Source organism: Dasypus novemcinctus, chromosome 7 (genome assembly GCF_030445035.2).
Source record: "Dasypus novemcinctus isolate mDasNov1 chromosome 7, mDasNov1.1.hap2, whole genome shotgun sequence".
Classification (NCBI taxonomy): domain Eukaryota; kingdom Metazoa; phylum Chordata; class Mammalia; order Cingulata; family Dasypodidae; genus Dasypus; species Dasypus novemcinctus.
Genome location: NC_080679.1, coordinates 91,539,852 through 91,560,962, shown reverse-complemented (window position 1 = coordinate 91,560,962; position 21,111 = coordinate 91,539,852). Strand labels below are relative to the sequence as shown.

At 38.7% G+C, this 21,111-nt stretch overlaps 1 protein-coding gene and 1 non-coding gene across 4 annotated transcripts in view; one reads left to right on the top strand and one right to left on the bottom strand.

The window, feature by feature from the left end:
- Nucleotides 1-21,111, bottom strand: part of ACVR1 (activin A receptor type 1) — a 143,190-nt gene that overhangs the window by 68,526 nt on the left and 53,553 nt on the right. For 2 of the 3 annotated variants that reach the window (XM_004449134.4, XM_058300891.1), the window contains exon 2: nt 15,372-15,556. The gene's annotated coding sequence lies outside the window, so the exon portion shown is untranslated. Of the gene's footprint in view, nt 1-3,242; nt 3,318-15,371; nt 15,557-21,111 lie in introns of those variants that run through there. The other variant, XM_071216427.1, reaches the window with a different exon arrangement.
- On the top strand, nt 3,359-3,436 carry TRNAG-CCC (transfer RNA glycine (anticodon CCC)). The gene has a single exon. It is a non-coding gene; the product is annotated as a tRNA-Gly (tRNA).

The window sequence follows — 21,111 nt, the reverse complement described above, 5'->3', positions numbered from 1 at the left end:
AGTGGCAATCATTTAATAGTTCCAGGATCCCTTATTCCAGTAGTTTTCCAACAGTCTGATCTCAAGAACTCCTTATATTCTTAAAAGTATTGAGGACCCTAATGAGTCTGCCTATGTGGGCTATATCTGTCAACATTTACTAAATTAGAAATTAAAATCGAGGATTTTTTAAATATTGTATTTGCTTTAAAATAATAAATATACTACTCTCTTCAAATAAAAATTTAAAAAACTGTTTTCAGAAAAAAGGTACTGAGAAGAGTGACACAGTTTTGCAGTTTTGTAAATCTCTAACGAAGAGAGTTGCATGCTCATACACTGATTCTGTGTTCAGTCTCTTATGACAGGGAAGTGGATGTGGCTCAAGTGATAAGGCCTCCTCCGCCTACCATATGGGAGGACCCAGGTTCGATCCCTAGGACCTCCTGGTGAAAAAGAAGAAGAAAAAGTGTGCCAGCGTGGTGAGCCAGTGCCCACACAGTGAGCCAAGTGCCCATGCGAGTGTCCGCGTGGTAAGCCAAGTGCTCACGTGAGTGCATGCGTGTGAGCCAGTGCCCGCTCAAGTGAGTCATGCAGCAAGATGATGACGTAACAAAAGAGAGATGAAGGGGAAAATCAAGGTGAAGCACAACAGAGACCAAGAACTGAGGTGGTGCAATTGACAGGGAACCTCTCTCCACATCAGAGGTCCCCAGGATCGAATCCCTCTGAATCCTAGAGAAAGATGAGAAGACAAAAAAGAGAAATAGATGGAGAAGATCACACAGCAAATGGACACAGACAGCAAAAATACAGCAGAGTGGGGCAAGGGCAGGGGCAAGGGCAGGGGAAAAATCTTTTTTAAAAAAATCTGCTATGACATGCTAGATTGATTGAAATACATGTAGAAAATCCATTCTCACTATGTACATAGGTGAAAGAAGAACCTTGCAAAATCCCTGAAAAAGTCTTGGTGACCCCATGACTTTGAGGACCTTGTACCTTACTTTAAGAACCGCCCCTCTTACTCCTTAAATAACCAGTCCTTCTATTATCAGATACTCATTTTAAACTAAGCACTTAAGTCACCTGAAAAAATGTTACTGTTCTGCAGTTTTAGAATCTCACTAACCTCTCTAAATCAAGGAAGAAAGTATTGGGTGCTTTTTTAAATGTAGGAATATTTTATGTACACAAGTAAATATCCTTAAAATGGGATACAAACTTGTTGTAGGAAGGCATGTAACTGTTCATCTCACTTAGGTTCAATCAAATCCTCAAACTATGAGGACTTTAGCCAAAGTCCCTAATGGAGAACTCAGAGGTTACCATGGATCACAGAAGCACACAAAATATGAAATTTTATCTCAAGTATACACATAGACTTCTCCCTTCTGCCATTAGGTAAGACCCTCTACCCCTGGTAAATGTTCTTAATACTTCAGAGACAAAGAAAATAGCTACTCAGAAAAGGGTTAGGGAACCTTATCCCCCGCCCCAACTTAACTGAAGTACCCTCTTTAAATCAGCACCATCTCTTACAACGTCTTAGACCTATTCTCTTGGGAGGCAAAACATTCCCATGACACTCAACTAAAAACAGACACATCACCAGGGCAGAAGAGAACCACTTTCCAAATCCCATGGTACTTTTCAAACTCCATTTATAGATCAGACTGATATCTAGTTTAAGGAGCTAACACTTAGCTCGATTTCTAACATGTGTGGGCTTGAGACCAAGTCTGGTGCTTCTTTTGCTTGTCACAATTTTACAGCTGGAAAAAGCCACAGATCCACAGCAATATAATACATTACAGAAAAAAAAAATCATGAACTCATTTTGCTTTTGGTCATGGAATAATCAAGAGCAAAATGTACTTCTATGTTAACTTTTTGGATCCACATTAAGCGATCCAGTTGATAAATTGTAATACTAAAACCTAGACTTAAGCACACTACAAAATTCAACAGCCGTATTACTGAAGATGAGTGTAAAGTTGTAAAAAGTAATGAGTATTTCTGCCTTCCCCTGTCCTCTGTCAACATTATATCATTGGCATCATAATGGTAGTGGCACTTAATGAGCCAGGCACTGTGTCTAGAGATCAACATGCATTATCTCATTCAATCTCTGCCCAAAACACTCTAAGATAAATACCAATTAATCCCATTCCACAGGTAAGGTAAAGTAAAGTATTTTTTTAAACATATTTTTATTAGAGAAGTTTTGAACTTAGAAAACAATCATGCACATGTGTAGAATTCCCATACAACACCCCTCCACCAAAACACTACACCGTTGTGGAACATTTGTTACAGATTATGAGATAATATCATCAGACTATTACCACTAACTCGGTCTACAGCATACATTTGGTATTTTTTTCCATAAACCCCTATTACTAACACAGTATCTCTTTGGCTGTTAACTATAGTCCATAGATTACATTAATTTTATTTTTGCAGCGGACAACTTGGCCCAGTGGTTAGGGCATCCGTCTACTACATGGGAGATTCCCCGTTTAAACCCCGGGCCTCCTTGACCCGTGTGGAGCTGATGCATGCTCAGTGCTGATGGGCGCAAGGAGTGCCGTGCCATGCAGGGGTTTCCCCCATGTAGGGGAGCCCCACGTGCAAGGAGTGCACCCCATAAGGAGAGCCGCCCAGCACGAAAGAAAGTGCAGCCTGCCCAGGAATGGTGCCGCCCACACGGAGAGCTGACACAAGATGACGCAACAGAAACACAGATTCCCGTGCTGTTGACAACAACAGAAGCGGACAAAGAAGACGCAGCAAAATAGACACAGAGAAGAGACAACCAGGGTGGGGGGTGGGAAGGAGAGAGAAATAAATAAATAAATAAATAAATAATCTTTTTTAAAAAATTTATTTTTGCTGTGTGTGGCCACAATCTTTCCTGAGTGGGTAGACTTTTAAGTTAACTTGCCCAAAATCACAAATTCAAACCCAAGTCCATCTGACCAGAGTTTAGGTATTAATCAGCCACCACTCTACATAGTCACCACTTAACTAGCAATAGTGAGGAATCTGGTTTTGTCATTCTCAGCACTTTATCCAAGCCTGAACTCAGTCTGAGCTTCGACCACCTTGATTTTCCTCTTAGCAAAAAATCTTTACCCAAAGCTATTTGGGCCACCTTTCAATCATGCCCTCTTCCCATTTCGCTAACTTCAAAATTAATTCCATATACTCTATAACCCTGGATTATCTCCTCCACTCCCAATCTCCCCCCCCAAAAAGACCTTCATGTGAAAAGAAAACCAAGCCGCCTTGGTGGCAGATCCAGTGGCTTCTATTTCCATTCTTTCACTTCATTCTTGAGTAGTCTTGAATTTCATACCTCAAAATAAAAACAGTAGGAAGGGTTATTATAGCTCAGTGGTTGAGCACGTACTTCCCAAGTACGAGGTCCTGGGTTCAATCCCCAGTACCTCCATAAATTAATTAATTATTTTTTTAAAAATGTTTTAAGTGTTAAGTCAGGCAAAATTTTTTTTTGAAGCTAGACCCAGTAGGGGAAATTCTAGACATAAAGCACTGAGGAAAATATACTTACAACAACCTCCAAATTGGCCCTTCTGTAAGAATAATTATGTCTCTTCCGTTCTCAACAGGCAAAAAGATAACTTCACGGCAGACTGAGCCAAACTACCTAGGCCCTTACTGGGGTGAAGAGAAATGTGGGCTGTCAAATAATAGCTGCAAAGAAAAGGCTAACCCAAGCTATCCTACCAAGTTAAATCAGGTCTTTTCTCCGGTTCACAAATGGCCTGTTCAATGTTTTTAACACCACACTCTGTGTCTAAACTGGCAAGGTACGTTTGCCAGGACTTGGTTTTATATAGATTTCAGTGGTGCTGGAGGTTTTCTGGTAGGAATTTAAAAAATATTAGCACATAATCTGATCTTTCATGACAGATGAATCCAAACAGCTTCTTGAACAAGACTTCAAGAACTGAAATCTAGCCCCAGGATCAGTTCATCCACAGAGGAAATAATTATACATTTTTTCAGAAAAGAAAGAGTTTGAGTGACAGAGTTACACTATGCATTCCAGCCTAGCAGACGGGCCCAAGATCTGCTTTGGGAAGGAGGGGTGAAAACAACATAATCTGTATAAAGGAAGGTGGGTGGAGATAAAGCTTCACTGAGTGAAAATAAGTGAATGGTTTAGCTTAGGCTACAATATAAGAACCAAAGAATCCCCTGTAAATTTACTTAACTGTATATAAAAGGAAGTTGACATTGCTACACACCTGCAAATACACACACAATAACGAAACTAAGCTGCTGAACCTTGCAAAGTTTCGATCACCCACTGCATGCCTGACTAGAACCTCCAAACTAGTTTTTTCTTTTAACAAATCAATTTCACTGACACATATGAATAAAGCATAAATCCATCCAAAGTGTATAATCAATGGTATTTGGTGCAATCATGTATTTGTGCATTCATCACTTTAGTCATTCTTAGACCACTTTCATTATTCCAATAAAGAGAAACCAAACAAAACTCAACACCTTTGAATCTATGTTTTCCCTGCCATACATAGCTGCTATTCTTTTTCTTTCTCTAGTATATTTGCATTTATATTTTGTAAAAAGTCTTATATATACAATATCTCCTATATTTGTGTTTTACATAAGGTTTTACTATCTCATACAGTCCCATGTTATAGTTTTTAGCTTTCCGTCTAGCAATACACATGCCCTTAGACTTTCCCTTTCAACCACGTCATACCCATATAATAGCTCTGCTAGTTACAAACACCATGATGTGCTTCCACCTTTTCTATTCATTTTCAAAGATTTACAAACAACCTTTTTACAAATTCTGCACAGATTAACCCTCAGCTTTCCATTCTCTACCCTCCTCCTATTTCCTGGCGACCTATATTCTAATTATTAACTCCATGAGGCTAAACTAGTTTTTATTTCATCATGCTTAACTGGATGGGAGACAGTCTCTCATTTACCACTTCATTCCCTTTGTACCAAATAGCTATCATTCTCCAGCTTTGCTCCAACTGATAGGATTCCATCTCCCATCTGTTATCTTTTCTCCTATGCAACTCAGGGATGGCTTTCTTCCCTCCAGTTTACAAAATGTGACTAGAACAATTTTCTTACCTAATGGCAGGAAGGACACTGTTATACCTCCCACAAAACCCATTTTAGATGCACCATGCCCTCCAGAAGTCTTTAGGCAGTCTCTACCCTGTCTTTCTAACTACACCTGACCTGAAGTTTCCTGTTTAACTTTCTATCCCTCCCAATATAGACAAGTGGTTTTTCCAGCACCTATAATTTCTATGGCTACAATGATTCATCTTTAATGATTTGAAGGGGGTAGGGTGATGCATGACAAGGATGTTAGCTTCTGGGAGGTATATTTATTTTCTTTTTTCTTTTCTTTTTTAATTTTAAAACGGGAGACCTTCAAGCACCTAACTTCAAGTGAGAAAAATCGTTACACAATGACCTTGCCAGAACCTTTCTTCTTTCCCACATCCCATCTACCCTCTTCTAAGCCCATTCCTTCCTATCTCAGACTTTCCCACCCTCACTGAATTGTACTACCTTGCTATATCTTCTTCATAGCATTTACATCTGTGAAATTTGTTATTTGTTTATTATCTGTTTCTCCCTTCCTCTTCCCCTCTACCCACCAAAATATAAGTATGCAACATGAGAGCAAGAACTTTGCCTGGCTCATGGCGAGACATCCCTGTACCTGGCACATACCAGGCATTCAATCTAAATTAAAACATATTAATTTTAACTTCTCAGTCTATGTTACACTTTGGTTTGAATGGAGAGAAGAAGCTTCAGGAATTTTATACAGCTTGGCAAGGAATTGACCAAGGGAAAGTAGTGCTTCATGTCCTCAATTTAATATAGTAGCAACCAGGTGTTTGAGGTAAATTAAAAGACATCATTTGAAACTTGAATTCCACTTTTCAAGGGTGTCATCCAAGAGAAGCAGCCAAATAAAAAGTCGGCTGGCAGGCTCCAAATACACCAGATAACCCCCTGGTGGACACTATCCCACTTGGAGGGACTGCTTGGATCACTACTTGCAGACACCAGCTGATCCACCCAGAGCCATCCCAAGTGACCTCCGAGACAGCTTCTGCAGCTTGAAAATACATCTCTCACAAGTTGGAAATTGACATATTATCCCCTCCTCCCAACTCTTCTAATGGTTATTGATGCTATTTGGAAAGCCATGCGCCCATGCCTATTAATAACCTTCAGAAAGAACCCAGAGGAAGTGTCAAGAGAAAAATAGATCTGGCTGTTGGAAGCCACAGATTCAACCAGAGATTACAATTAGCAATTAGTGCATTTGGGGTGGTGGGGAGGAAGGGAGGGAGAGAGGGAGGAAGGAAGGAAGAAAATTGTAACATTATCTGCTATTTAAGAGATTTTAAAAGATGCTTAGCCACTGAATTCAAGGAATTTTGAGTCAAAAAACGCAGTCTTGACTGTATGGTTTATGAATAGTTTCAATAAAATTATTAAAAAAACAAATAAACAAACAAAAAAAACCAGTCTTTCAAAGACCCTTTATCTATTTAAATAGACCAGCACCAGCAACTAACTTTTATTTTATCTACAGGCCAATGAATGCAGGGAATTTTGCCTATGACGCTATAGCAACCAAAGCAACCTACTCTAAATAATGTAAAAATACACTAACATTAGTTTTTAAAAATACTCTTTTAGAGGATTTTCTCCTCTTCCCTCCCCCAATTAGAATGTGATTAATGGAATCTCTCACAACTTAGCTTGAAATACGTTTTTGCCAGTAGAGCAGCTATAGCAGAATCAGATAATTGTGGTGTGACTCAACAAACGCACAGCTGTTCATTTAAATATATCCATCAAAAGTATAAATACGATCATGAGAAAGAAAATGAGCCATGTACACAGAGTCAGTGCACAAGTTGAACGCGTTAGTATTGATGTTAGTAAAACAGAAAACGAGAAGAAATAAGCTAAGGAGAGATTCAGGAAACAGGCTACGAACTGATGTAACCACCCCCCACCCCCCACCCCGCAAAAAAAAAAACCTACCCAACTAACCAAAAACCACTCACTGACCTAAACAGGAAAACAATGATAAATTAAAAATAAAAATAAATGCACTGTACTAAATGGGGAGAATGAAATGAAAGCCTACATGGTAGAGTATAGTGAACCTGATCTGTCATTAAAATCAAAAAAAGGGAGAGGATGTGGCTCAAGCAGTTGGGCACCATTGGGACGTCGCAGGCTGGGTTCCCAATGCCTCTTGAAAAAACAAACAACAACTCAGGGAAGCCAATGTGGCTCAGTGGTGAAGCACCAGCTTCCCACATGTGAGGTCCCGGGTTCAATCCCCAGTCCCCAGTACCTCAATCACTCAATCAATGACTCTGAGAATTTGTTGGTAAAATGATAAGACGTCTGGATTCTGACACTCAATCTTCTCTCCATAGTCCTCAAAGACCATGATTATGAAGTTTATGAAAATGTGGGAATTCCTGAAGTAAGTGAAAAGCACCACTTCATACAAGGTGACCCCTTCTGCTGGGTTCTAAATATTCCAAAGGCTAATTTTATGTGAAAGAAAGGAAAACCAGAAAGAAAAAAACTATGAGAAAGTCAAGGGGGGTGGGCAGGGCTGAACAAGTGGAAAGTGCATGAAGAGTCCACCTTCCTTTCTCCTCAGGGCTGGATGTGTCAGTGTCTCTACCTCAAGGGGCCATTGGGCACAGTAAGAACTTCAGAATCTATAGCAGTGAAAAGATGCTGGTGTCTCTTCTAATATGTAATTTAAAATACTAACAAATGAAAGAACATCTAATTTATGATGATTCTTCCCAACCTTTTCCTGAACAGTCAAAATCAACTTCTTCCCTAAAACAATTTCTCTGGTGATGTTGGGGACCTGTTTCTTTTTTCGCTTTTGTTTTATTTTGCAGCCCTAAGCACATGCTCAGTTTGACTACTTGGATATCTTGTGCTGAGAAACCATTCAGGAAAATCTCTCAAATCATTTACAAACAATTACTTCTACAGTCACCAACTCCCTCAATCCAAAGTCCCACCCCCTCCCCCCCCACACACACAAAACCAGCCCCCATATCTGCTGTCTTCCTGCTTTTGTATGCGAAGAACACAACAGGTCTCCTTCTGCATCCCCCCCTCCAGTACTCAATCCATGGTGTTCAGTCCAAGTCAATTCACTGCAATGCCTCTTGCTAAGGTCTAACTCTGTTTGGTCTTTAATGTATTCTTCAGAAACACAGGGGAGCTTGGTCAGAACATGGATTCCCAAGCCTGACCTCAAGAGACTTAGATCAGTCGATCTGAGATGAGGGCGCAGGAATCCCAGTCCCACCAGCAATCAAGGCAAAGCTGAGGCTGCTGAGGGTGGTCTCATTCATCCATTCTGTAGCATGATGGAATGCTGACAAAAAATCTTCCCTGGCTGGATCCGCAGGCTCCTCACTCCAGTACCCTTAGTTATATGGGTTATTTCTTCTCAGTTTTCTTTCATGGGGGATTCCTCTTCTGCCACTCATCCCTTACATCTTGGTTTCCCCAAGGACCTCACATCTCAACCTTCTCTTCTTCCCAGTCAAGAGCTCATTCATTTTCCTAATTTCAAGGACCACTGGAGGCCATGGAACTAAGACTGAGACACCAGGGTGAGATTGCAAAAACCTGCTCTGTAGTCATTCCCCCTCCCATGGGACTACTCCTTCCCAATTCCCTTCTTTCCCTACCATAACTTCCATTGTAAGATCATCCTTTTTAAAGCCTTTTTATTACAGATATTTCATGTATATATAGAAAGAGAGAAAAGTATAATAAATTCCATTTTCTACCACCCAGTTTCAAAAATAAGCAATCTTATTGCCTCTCTGTCTACTTTTTTCCTGAAATATTTTAAGGAGAATCCAGATGTCTAATCATTTCACCCACAAATTCTTCTAACAGATAAAGAGTTTTTCTAAACATAACTATAAAACCATCATCTCACCTAACAAAATTAAAATTATTCCTCCTCCAAATATCACCTTGAAAGTAATCAGTGCTTAATTTTCCCCAATTTTCAACAACTATAAACAAACAAAAAAATTGAGGGGAGAATGGAAATAGAATACAAAAAGTAAATTATTAGAGAGGGCACATAGAAAGGTTAAGTAAAACCCTATAAACTGAATTTAATTGGAGTGTCAGTCTGAACTCTTTAGGTATTTATATATTTATTTCTGATCTGTCCACTAAAAAAGGTATAGAAACAATGGCAAACCAGTAGCAATGAGCTTATCATTGCCTTACAATACTACTTCCCATTAAGTCAAAAAGATAAACAAGATGAATTGAACCATGAAGGTGCAATCACCAAAATCCAGGCAGTGGGAAACTATCAGCCAAATGGTCAGGTTCTTCAACAGATAAACTGTAAAGAAAAGAAAAAGCTGAGAGAGAGAAGATTGACCTGTAGTGGCTTGTATGCACACTTGGATAATGAAACCATAAAGAAATGCAAAGAAGGAATAACTATAAAAGTCAGGAAAGTAGTTACTTGTAGAGGAAGAAATGGGGGCTGTGACGGGGACATGAACACATGAAGAGGATCTAACGGGGCTGCCAACACTGTATTGCTTGATCTGAATAGAGGTCAGAGATACCCCCTTATACTAACTAAACTATGTTTATTTTGTGTGAATTTCTCTACCCATTTTTATTTTACAATAAGAAGGTAAAAAAGAATAGACAAAAGCTGCATGTATTGTTAAAAGAAAGTGCAGCAAACATACATACTGAAGAAGTAACAAGCATTATGAGTCATACATGCAAGACTTGCCCAGGTTTGTGCACTATAAATAAGTATCTTAATAAGCTCCTGAAATATCAACCATTCCTTACCTTCAGACTGAGGAAAACTGTTTCCTATCAAGTTCCAATTTCATTAATTTTTAGTAGAATAGAGGAACAGGTATAACTTTCCTAGTGAGAATCAGAACTCATTAAAAAAAATTAACACAACACCTTATAATAAGTTGATGTTTCTTCCTTCAATTGTATGTTTCACAGGTCAGTGGATACACAAAGACTAGAATCCAGATCAATGATTCCTAAAATGGATTTTGCAACCTAGTAAGAAAATTTAATATCATAAAGATATGAACTCTCCCTAATAAGTTATATGTTTAACACAGTCAGTTAATAATATTAACAGATTTTCTTCTTTGCGAGTATGAGGGAGCAGAGGATAAGACATGATTATTTAAAAGTTCATATAACACACATACACTTCCATCACCACTACCACCCCACACACACAATAAGGAAATTCTGTGGAAGGGTCTTAAAAAGGGAAGACTCCTCCTACCAAAAATTAGGACATATATTATTAAGTTCCAAGAGTTAAAAAGTATGATTCTGGTATATACATAGGTAGACAAATCAATAAAAATAAATGGATATCCCCCAAACAGACCAAAATATATATGAGAATTTATAATATAAATCAAAGGAAAAAAGTTGTAGCACTCAATAAAATTGGTATGACTTGGCAATGTAGCAGAGACTGCTAATTTCTCACCAAAATTCTTTCTTTCCCTCCTCCTGGATAAATGCTGACCAAGAGATACTCCATTTCCCAGCCTCCTTCATGGCTACGTGTGCCCATATGACTAAGTTCTCACCAATGGATCCTGAGTAGAAGTGATGTAATCACATGCCCTGGACTTTCTCCTTTGCCCTTCCCACTGAGTAAGCCCAGATAGCAGCAATCACCTATGTCCATGAGTGACGACAATTAGAGCAACAAGAAGAAAAGAACCTGAGTCTGTTCTGCTGATCTGTTCTTCTCGTAGTGGGCTGTTAGGTAGGAAAAAATTAACCTCTATGTTATTTGAACCATAGCATATTTCAGTCTCTTGGATACAGTAACTCAGGCTCGCCCTAATTAATGGAGAAATTAAATTGGTTTCATACCTTACATTCCAGGTGGATCAAAGATTTAAATTTTAAAAAAAGAACCACATGATACTAGAAGACATCAGAATTTTGTTTTTAAGGAGGTACCAGGGATTGAACCCAGGACTTTGTAAATAGGAAGTAGGTGTTCAGCCACTGAGCTACAGCTGCTCCTCAATTAGAGTTGTTGTTTTCTTTTCCATTTGATTGTTTCTTTGTGTTTAGAAGACACCAGGGATGGAACCTGGGACCTTGTACATGGGAAGCAGGCACTCGATCTCTGAACCATATTCACTCCCCAAATATGTATTTTTTCCTTAAGGTACCAGGGCCAGGAATTGAACCCAGGACCTTATATGTAAGAAGCTGGTATTCAACCACTAGGCCACAAGAGCTCCCCTCAGTTGTTTTTTTGTTTGTTTGTTTGCTTGTTTTTTGTTTTGTTTTGTTTTCAGGGGGCACTGGGAACTAAACCTGAGACTGCCCACGTGGGAAGCAGGCACTCAACTGCTTGAGCCATGTACACTCCCCAACCATAATTTTTTAAACCTAGAGAAAGAGAAGGTCTTTTAACTATGATATAAAAATTGCTGTAAATTTATTTGCTCATCTTTTATTGACAGTCTTGTCCACTAGAATTTTTTCTCCATGGGGCAGGAACTAGGGTCTATTGTTTTTCACTTCTATACAGCCTGGTGCCTAGAAAAATACTCAACACGTAAGAAGCATTCAATAAACATTTTTGAATGAATAAATTGGTTAATATAACTATACAAAAATTTTAATAATCTGCACAGCAAAATAGTAATTGTTTTATACAAATGACCTACTGGGGAAAAATCCTGAGACTCCATTTGCAAAAAGAAATAAAAAAGGGCATGTTTGTTAATGCGTAAAGAGGTCCTATAAACCAATTATAAAATGACCAAAAATCCAATAGGAAAATACACAAAGTATGAGAATGCAGAATGACCAAAAAAGGAAATAAAATGGCTTTTAAATTTATGGAGAGATGTTCAACATCTGTCAAAATAAGAAAAATGCAAATTAAAAATACAGTAAACTGTCATTTTCACCTACCAGTTTGGCAAAGAAAAAAGGTTTGATAACACATTGTGATTGATAAAGATATGATAAAGGTTTGATAACACATTGTGATTGATAAGGATATGATAAAGCATATTTCATCCATTGCTAGTAAAATCTAAAATTTTTCAAGCTCTGTGAACAGAGCAACTTGACAATAAATTTCTACCCCAATTAAAACATATGTACACTTTGACCCAGCAATTCCACTTCTAAAAAATTGATCCCACATACACTACAAGTCAATTGGTATGAATGTAACGAAGCTACATTTGTCTTGTTTGTAATAATAAAAATTAGAAATGATCTATATGCCCATCAATATGTACCAGCTAAATAAATTACAGCACATCTCTACAGTAGAATACTAGTCGTCCACACGAAAGAATGAGGGGCTAATATGGAAGAACTCCCAAGAAATATTTCAATGAAATAAGCAAGATAAAAAACAGTATATATCAAAAAAGTATTCAAAAAAGTAATGTTATGTGCATACATATATATAAAGTATATGCCTGAAATCTTTGAAAGAGTACAAAAGAAATTGGTAATAGTGGTTGCCCCTAGGGATGGAAACTGAAGTGACTGGGGAACAGAGTGTTAGAGACTTATTTTTCACTAAACGTTCTTTGTTCCTTTTTAATTTCTAAAGGTAAATGCTTTATAAAATAATGAAAGACATATTCATTCCCAACCCCAGATACCTGAAAACTTCTCTGGTGATTCTATCAATCACACTTGTAAACTACTGAGCTGAAAAATTGTTAACCCTGTTTCATAATAAAGAATCACAAGGTTAGCAATTAACTACTACATCTCCTCCCTCAAATAAATATATACACTAAATAAAGTCAGATTAGCTTTGAGTATATGGTTTTCTGGGGCACAAAGAGCCCCTAACCACCACATACTGATTTACCATTTCATATTTGAAACTAAAAATAAGATTCTTATTCATCTTGTATCTTAAGTTTAATTGTCTGCCTATAACTCTAAGTCTCAAATCTACTGCATCTAGAAAAAAAAAATGGGAGGATAAAATGTAGCTATTTACCTGGGCAAAACCCTCTATCACCCCAGATTTCACTACACTAGGTGTGATGGTTAATTTCACGTGCCAATTTGGCCAAGTCTGGCTAAGTCCATTTTGTTTGGCCAAGCACTGGCCTGCTTGTTACTGTGAGGGTATTTCATAGATGGAACTTGCCCCTATAATCAGCTGGTTGCAGCTATAATCACTTGTTTGCATCTACAGTCAACAAAGAAGATTGCCCTCCATAATGTGGGGTATCTCCTCAGCCAATCAATTAGAGGTTTTAAAAACCAGAACTGAAGTTTTCAGAGGTCAGAAAAAGAATTTCTGCCTCAACTTCAGCATTGGCTTTTGTCAGAATGTCTATCCATCCAGCATTCTCTAAGATATTTGGGCTAAGGACTTCAAAGTTCACTTTCACCTTTATAGGAGTTTCCTATAAAGGGTTTGTGGCCTGCTTTATGGAGTTTGGACTTGCCAGCCCCAGTGATTGTGTAAGCCAATTCCTTTCATTTATAATAAATTTCTTTATATATATTTTAAAATTTAAATCAATATATAGATGAATAAATAAAGTCTTTTAAATCCATCCCTGTTATTCATTACTTCCTTTAAAATTAATTCAACCTCATGCCACCTTAAATGGATACAAAACTATCTTAAAATGCCTAGAGGATGGTAGCCAAAACTAACAACTATGTTAATATATCAATACAGGCTAGTGCCAAAATAGTTCTTTCCAAGCCTCCAGAAAATGAAAGTTTGACATAAAAACTGATGCTTCGGCACCAGCCCAAAATACTGCATCATCTGCACTGGAAAATAAAAATTCATATCCTTAAGGACTAAAAGTCCAATGTCAACAGCCATGGCCTTCATTTGTTTCCTAATGCAAAAGGTTTCCACTTGAAATTTCAAGCTAAGCCATCGCGAGAGGACTAGTTAATATTATGTCACAGTCACATAAAGGAACACTAAGGCGTCATTATTAAGACTGAGATGAAGTTCTGCTTAAAAGTAAAAATGTCCACAAGATATCATATGGGGGAGGTGAGGAAAGCAAATTGTAAAACAAAATGTAGAGCTATATACCATGTATTTTTAAATATAGTTAATATGTATATTTATTTGCATATGAACATGTCTGTATATGACAAAGTTTGTATTCAGAAAGAATGTGCCCTGAACTATTAGCTAGGACTGAGAGAGAAAAGGAAAGAACTTTTATCTTCATACACGGCTGTACTTTTTACTAGCTGAAATTAAAGAATCAAAATAAACTTTTATGTAAACAATAACGTTTTTTTGAAAATACAATAAATTAGCATTTCCTTAAAGAAGAGGGGAGCAGATGTGGCTCAAGTGGTTGGATGCCTGCTTCCCATATGGGAGGTCCTAAGTTCAGCCCCTGGTGCCTCCCAAAAACAAACAAAAACAAATAAACAACAAGCAAACAAATGAAAAAAACCAATGCAGGGGAGCCAATGTGGCTTAGTGATTGAGTGCACCTTCCCACATACAAGGTCCCAGGTTCAATCCCTGGTCCTGGTACCTCAAAAAAAAAAGAAAAGAAAAAAAAAGGACCTGACAGTTACAAGAAGCCTTCCACAAAACTCTTTAACTATGGAAGTAATGATCAACCCCAGCAGCCTTTAATCCCACGTTTCTTGCTTGTGTGGTCTATAATACAAGGTTCAAAAGGCATCTGAGCAATTCCCACATTTAACTCAGTGAGACACACCCACCAAGAGATACAAGGTTTAGCATTTCAGGCCTCTCAGAGAAAACATTTTACTGACTCTACAGAAGGTATCTGTATTACCCACTAGTTTAGTACTATCATACTAGCATTTCATTCTGATAGCAATACTTCTTTCCAAAGATTTCAAAGTAGTCCATAGAAAACGTTATTAAAATTTAATGTCCTTCCCCCCCTCAAAAAAAAAAAAAAAAGATTAACAGCCCAATATGGGGAAAAGAATAGCAGAAGAATTTTATATGTAAGGAAGCGTTGGTAGTATGGAACAACTTGGCCAAAGTTGAAGAATAACTGTGCAGAGTCACCGAAAAACTACTCTGTCTTCAAGACAATACAAGAACTATTAGGCTGGGTCTAACTTTCTTATATTGGACTTATATAAACCAACACATGGTGGCTAAACAATTTACCATGTAGATTTACTCTCTACCAAAGAGCATTAAAAGAAGTGGTTTGCTGAAATAGCTCTATTGCCTCTGGGAGCTCCTGGGTAAGAGCTAACTCAGCTACCTTAAAGCTGACTCCAGGTCATATCTTCACAGTCCTTCAAGTAGTGTGCCCTTGTTTGGAGCTTCACGTGCTCTTCACTCAGAGACTTGGAGAGTGAAAGAGGGTTTTCCCAGAGTCTCCAGGAATATAAGGCGTTCTCCAGCAGTTCTCACCAAGGCGATGCAAGGCTCCCAAGGAACTCAGGGCTGCAGAGGGAAAGAAGAAAGAAAACCAGGTAAGCAGAAGAAAATTCTGTAGTAGCGAATGTGGTAGCTAAAGGAAGTGCACACTTGACAAGCCTTTCAATTGGGACTGCAAAACTAAAGCCAATTTACAAGTAAAGCAAGTACGGAAAGGACTGAAAAACACTGACGTGCAGTGTACTGAAGCCACTGTATTGGTCTTTGGGTAAATTTCTTATTGATACATTAAACAGTAAGATCTGCAGTTGGGAAAGAGTACATACCATGAACTAGCCCATTATGGGGGGGGGGGGGAGATTTTGTGCATATTACTTATGTACTTAATTAAAAATAAATCAAACATTACAAAATATAAGGAAAAGTTTTCCTGCATCTCTAGAACCCCAGCCCTTCATCCAAGCATCCAATGTTCCAGAGTAGCCAGTTTCTTGTGCATCCACCCAGAAATAATCTGCTTCTACTCTACTGTCAAACAACATTCTCAGTAGTAGATGCCCTTATAGACCTAGTGCAAAGGCTCATAAAACAATGGTGGGGAAGGAGTACAAAGCGGAAGGAAGGGGGGCTCTAGATAACTAGCAAAAAAAAAAAACACACACACATACACTCCCTTTTCCTTTAGGAGGACTTTAAAAACATCAACATTGGCCAAAGGAAAAGGAAATTTTTATTAGAACCAAGCTTTCCCATTCAAATAATTAAATAACCCAAAACACTGAAGAGCTTACTTCTTGGGAGCATGTAAATATCCCATGCAGAAAAGTTAACCAGAAATTCAACATTTTCAGCAATAATTTCAGCGAAGTTAAAGAGTAAAAATCTATTCCTAAAGTGGTCATCCTTAAAAACAGATTCAAACACTAAGAAGCACCCACAAACCCTTCAGTTTCAGAACAAACTATTGAAATACTGGTATTTTCCAAGATCCTAGGGCCAGAGAAATTTGGCAGACTCACACTCAAGTGGCTTTTCCCCCTGCCAAAGACTAACTGCATTTTAGGAGGGGGCCAGAGCTTAGCTCTCCTGCCTAGAAATTCAGTCAAGCATGTCTTTAAGGTATGGCTCTGTACTGGAGGGAGGTTTACAGAAGCAACAGAATGACAAAAACACTGGTGCTCAAGAGTTACGGCTAAAAATCAAGTCTCTAGGTTGAATATACTTTAATATTTTTAAAAGTCATTTTGGCTCTCAAATAACTAGCCCATGAATTGAACTCAAAACTGAGGTGCACAAAGTTGATGAGATTGGAACTTAAGATCACTGCAAATTTCAGAATATGTAACTCTTCAAACATTCTACATAGGGCCTATCTCCCCATAACTGCCCTTCATGGCAATAAGCAAGGTCAGTATCTCCTGAAAATCCAAAAGTGATTAAAAGAAGAAAAAAGACATGCACCAATTAAAATCAGTGCTACAAAATAAATATCTGCATAGCAAATTCCATCAACCTGTCCCAAAACTTTCACTGAGTTTTTCAAAACCTTAGCCAACTCATTTGCTTGGCAATGGAGTTTAATTATTGGCAGCCAATTATGCCGTATAAAAATCCGTCCCATAAAAGTCAGAGGCACATTCTTGTGTCGGGGGTGAGAGTAAGTAAAGGGAAAAAGAAATCCAATCAAATTTTCTAGCTCCAATTGCAGGTGTTTAAAGTACATTTGTCTTTAAAGCAGTATAAAAGAACATACGTAGGTTCCTAAAAGCCACCATAAGATGATGAAACCTGAGTAACACAAGAGCATAAAAAGTACTTAAAAATCAAACAAGTTCTTGGCAGTCAACACAGCAGCTAAGCAAGGGTGGGGGGCAGTTGAGGTGTAGATAAGAGACAGTTTTCTCAGTTTTGTTGTTGTTGTTATAATATATTCTTGGCTTCTGGAAACTGTGGCTCCAAGGTACTGTAAATCTCTTCTCTTTCATAGGTCCACCCAACCCAACCCATCCCCAACCCACTCCAAACCCAAAATGAGCACACCTATTGTGCTGTTGAATTGCTATTAGCTGAAATTACTTTTAAAAGCAGTATATGCAGGAAGCGCATATGGCTCAAGTAATAGAGCTTCTGTCTGCCATATGGGAGGACCTGGGTTCGATCCCTGGGGCCTCCTGGTGAAAAAGAGGAGGAAGCGTGCCCACGCAGTGAGGCAGTGCCCAAGCAAGGCCCCATGTGGTGAGCCAGCGCCCACACGTGTGCCTGCGTGGTGAGTGCAAGCGCCTGCGCAAGTGAGTCATGCAGCAAGATGATGACACAACAAAAGAGAGACAAGAGTCCAGGTGAAGCGTGGCAAAAAAAAAAAAAACAGGAACTGAGGTGGCATAGTTGACAGGGAACCTCTCTCCACATCAGGGGTCTCCAGGATCAAATCCTGGTGAATCCTAGAGGAGAGAAAATGAGAAGGCAACACAGCAAAAACAGCAGGGCAGGAGGGAGGGGAGGGGAATAAATAAATAAATCTTTTAAAAAAATAAAAGTAGTATATGAGAACAAGAACATGGATTTCAGAAGCAGCCAAATCCAGTTTTCCAACCTGTCTGAGATCTTACCCAAATCATTTAGCCTCCATGAGTTTCAGTTTCCTTTCCGTGAAACAGGATAAATACTACCTCCCAACTTTGAGAGTAACTAAGAATTCCAGCTATCATTTAGTGAGCTGGGCTAAGTGAATTCTACCTAAAAAAAATTAGGTGGAAGGCCCTATTATTCCCATTTGATAGGTAAGAAAACAAATGTTAAGAGAAGGCTTTTTTAGTAAGTGGCAAAACCAAGCATCAACACACATTTTTATCTGACTCCTAATTTTGCTCTTTATTAACAGTCCATTAAATTGCCTCTTGACTGTAAGAAGTGAACTGAATGCTCAGAGTAGATATTCTTATACTTAGTTCCCTTAGATAACTGAAGTGTTGTTGCAGGGTAGCAGGAAACATAAAACATACCAATCCCACAAAATAACAGAAATCATCTGTATGATATTACAAATGTACTTTGTTGTTTCTAAAATAATATTGGTACAATCAAGCATATAAATGCTGAGTATCCTTGAAGAATAATCTACTCCAGATGCTTGAATACAGACAAAGGCAGGTATGTATTGAAGATAAGCAACTGGGACATCAGCCAAGTTCCCAGTGGAAAGAAAATAGGTCACACGCCCTAAACACCAATAAACTCAGGGGATACCACAGAGCAGAAAGAGGGGAGAGCCAAATAAAATTGAGAAAAGTTGAATGCTGACTGAGTCAGGAAGTAGGAAGAAGCATGGATGAGATATGGCAAATCCCTCTCCACATGTTTCCAAATCACAACAGATATTTATAAATAGAATTTGGGAATGAAAAATGGGAATTCTCTAGACTTCCTAAAATTATAAATTATTCTTAAAATACTTCTAAACATCCTTTATTCATTATTATGGATATGTTAAAAAAAAAAAAAAACTTGAGAAATATTAAGCTCAACAGCATTTACAAAGAACCTAGCCTATAACAAATATTCAAATGCTAAAAAGGGCCAAAGAAGATTATTGGGTAGTATTCCAATGAGGCCAAATTCAGCCTGCTTCTTGTTTTTGTAAATAAAAGTTTTATTTCGTTCGTCTTATATATAATCTATGGTTGCTATATTAGTTGGCCAAAAGGAGTGCTGATGCAAAGTACCAGAAATCTGTTGGCTTTTATAAAGGGTATTTAATTGGGGTAGAAGCATATAGTCGCTCACAGTCACAAGGCCCTAGAGAGTCCAACTCAAGGTACATAAGAGGTGCTTTCTCACCCAAAGTCATTTGTGTCTGTGACCTTCTTCCTCTTAAGGCTCCGAGGCCCCAGCTGTTTCTGATCTCAGCTGTAGGCTGGCATAAGACTCATTGCTCTTCCCAGGGCTCAGCCGCTCTGGTCTCTTCACAAGGTCAGTAAACTATCAGGCTCATACACAGGATCCTCTGTATATCTTCTCTGTGTTATCTACTTCCATGTGTTCTTGATTGAGCATCCATTTATACAGTCTACCAAGGAGGGCAGGGACCCAACCCTCCAGCCCTGATGTGGTCAGATCAAAGCCCTAAGCTTAACATAATTTAATCAAAGGCATCTCGGCTAAACCTAATACAATCAAAGGGTATCACCCCCAGAAGAACAGACCAGTTTGCAAACATAATCAATATCCCCTTTTTGGAATTCATAAATAATATCAAACTCCCACAGATACCTTCACACTAAACACAGCTGAGTTGCTAGTTTCAACAGAGCCCTTTGGCCTGCAAGGTCTATAATATTTACTATAAGGGCCTTTACAGAAATTTTGCTGACCCCTGCATTCACCTATATCCTGACATACTAGCCAGGTTAAAAGTCCCAAACGGAATCACATGTCAAAGTTCCCAAGTTAAACACTTACTTTGCTCCTGAACTTATTTCTTGGAATACCACTCACAGGATTTGTATAAAGTATGCTATGCATATAAACCTCTATTTATTTTCTTCACAAGAATGACTCACCAGTGGCAGCAGACAGAGCCATGAACACACTCTTCAAGCACGGTAACAGCCACAAGCAATCGTAATGGAGTCTCTCCTACGTGCGCCGTCCTGCCCGGTTCCCAGAAAACACTGGGGTCAGCTTTTCCTGTTCTGGCTTTTTACTTGACATCAATGGATTCTTTCAATCCACTAACATCTCTGGTTTGATTGTTTTAATTCTCACAGGAGAATTATAACACTTTCTCCTATTTGACTGATTTCTTAACTGATTTTTCTCGGGTTCTGGAAAAATATCAATTTCCCCAAAAAAGCCAGGAAGGAATTTTGAGATGGAAACACTGCTCTCTCCAGGTACATACTATATTTAGGTACTTTTGAAGGATGGAAAGGAAAGAATTGGCAAGGGGAGGTGGGGCATGAGGAAGAACAGAATCCTAGGAGGTTTAAGGAAAAGATTAAGGTCTGTCTCACAACCTTAGAGTGATGATGGGCCAATGTGAAGGCAGGATGAACTCAGGCTATCCTAAGGTTTTGGGCTCACTGATGAACTGAAGGCTTAAGCTGCAGAACACCCCTTCTTCTCCAGAATTTAAAGTATAATTTGGCTGAGACTAGAGATACCCACTGTGAATCTGACAGGAATAAATGTAATAAAGCAACCATATATTCAGAATTCCACACTGTACTTCTGAAGGTACACCTGCTTCTGTACTCTGTAACCTCCAATACCCTCAATAAAGTGGTTCGGAGGCCCACCAAAATCCCATGTCTATCCAGCAAAGATAACTTTATTTGTGCCAGAATTCCAAGATAAGAGGATAAAACCCGAGGGAACAAAGGCCCTAGAGTGTAATCGCATGATGAGGATTCCAAGCTTGAACCAGAGAGTCCTGGGTTGAATCCCAGCCCTGCCAATCACCAGTCATGTCATCCTGGGCCAACCGTCTGAGCCACAGCCTCCCACTGGCAAAATAGAGATCGTGACTTCCTTGCAGAGCTGCCATGTGTGAAGGACATTCACACTGAAAGTGCTAACAAAGGGTAGCTATTATGTACAAACACAATATTTAAGGAGCAGAG